This window comes from Humulus lupulus, chromosome 7 (assembly GCF_963169125.1).
Source record: "Humulus lupulus chromosome 7, drHumLupu1.1, whole genome shotgun sequence".
NCBI classification, from domain to species: Eukaryota; Viridiplantae; Streptophyta; class Magnoliopsida; order Rosales; family Cannabaceae; genus Humulus; species Humulus lupulus.
Window position 1 is genome coordinate 32,456,574 of NC_084799.1, and position 1,519 is coordinate 32,458,092.

A 1,519-nucleotide genomic window follows, 5' to 3' on the forward strand; every position below is an offset into this window, starting at 1 on the left:
TGTTTAATGATGTGAAGCAAAGGAAGATTAATCTTCACTTGTGTCAAGTGCTCAAGGAGTTCAGCTCGGTTATCAGGAAGTTTCCCAACAGGTTTCAAAGCCTGGGGGAATGGTACCTTTGGGGTGGCATTGAGTGGTGGATTTTCGGAAATGAATTTTGGAATACTGGGAGAGTTGGATTTAAGGGGTGGGTCTGACAAAGTTTTACCGCTTCTCGTCGTGATGGCATTCACTTCCTTGACGTTTTGATCATTTGAATTTGAAGATTGGGCCATGTGTTGGCCTTTAACATTGAATTTCGGTTGGGAAGGAAGTTTGCCTTTTTCAGGAATGGCCAAGGATTCAGTCAATTTTGAGAATTGACATTTCATTTCCTTGATTTCTTCCATCATTTGGCGATTCAGTTTGGATTGTTCTTCCATGAATGCATGAAGAGTATTCTCGAGAGAATTGCGTTGTGGATGAGCATTGTAATGAGGTGCAGAATACGCCTTTGATGGTTGAACTTGTTGCTCACTTCTCCATTGGCCTCCAGACGATTGAGCTTGGTTGGAGTCTCTCCAACTGAAATTTGGGTGGTTTCTCCAACCAGGGTTGTACGTATGGGAGAATGGCTTGTTATATGCCCCTAAGGCATTGCATTGCTCCTCATAAACCCCCCTCATTTCATTCAAAGCTAAGCAGTCCTTAGCTAAGTGCTCCGTCCCTCCATAAACAAAGCAAGGTTCTTGCGGTTCCGCTTGAGCGACCATGTGTGACTTTTGCCCATTTTTCGTCATTAAGACCTCAAACTGCTTTTTCAAAGCTTCGAGTTGGGCCTTAATACTATCCTCTTCTCGAAGTTGATAGATCCCAGATGGTTTGTGTCGGTTGGTGCTGTCAGTAGCACTTGGACCAGTCCAGGTGTGAGACTTTTTTGCAGTTTCTTCGAGATATTCAAGAGCATCGTCTGGCTCTTTTTCGAGGAATTCACCATTGCATAGCATCTCTACAAACTGGTGCTCACGACTCGTGAGGCCTTCATAGAAGTAACTGACCAAGCGCCAGTTCTCATAGCCATGGTGCGGGCACTGATTTAACAGATCTTTGAATCTTTCCCAGACTTGATAGAACGTTTCATTGTCTTTTTGGGAAAATGTGGAAATCTGTCGTTTCAGACTGTTGGTCTTATGGCTAGGGAAGTGTTTCAGAAAGAAAGATTTAGTCATCTCCTCCCATGTTCCAATCGACCTAGGTCTCAAAGAGTACAACCAGCTTTTGGCTTTGTCCTTCAAGGAGAAAGGGAAGAACTTCAGTCGCACAGCATCGGCATTGTCGGCTCGGTTATAGAACGTGGCTACCACCTCCTCGAATTCTCTGATATGCACGTATGGGCTTTCATTTTCCATTCCATGAAATGTAGGCAAGAGTTTAATCATGCCAGGTTTAAAGTCTAATGCGGGCATATTAGGAGGGAAGATAATGCATGAAGGCGTGGAAGTGCGAGTAGGGTGGAGGTAGTCATTGAGAGTTCTTGGTT

At 44.2% G+C, this 1,519-nt stretch overlaps 1 non-coding gene across 1 annotated transcript; it reads left to right on the forward strand.

Annotated features, from left to right (window-relative positions):
* Window positions 1-1,053: 1,053 nt before the first annotated feature.
* On the forward strand, window positions 1,054-1,160 carry LOC133793211 (small nucleolar RNA R71). Its single transcript, XR_009874666.1, has one exon. It is a non-coding gene; the product is annotated as a small nucleolar RNA R71 (small nucleolar RNA).
* Window positions 1,161-1,519: the final 359 nt, after the last annotated feature.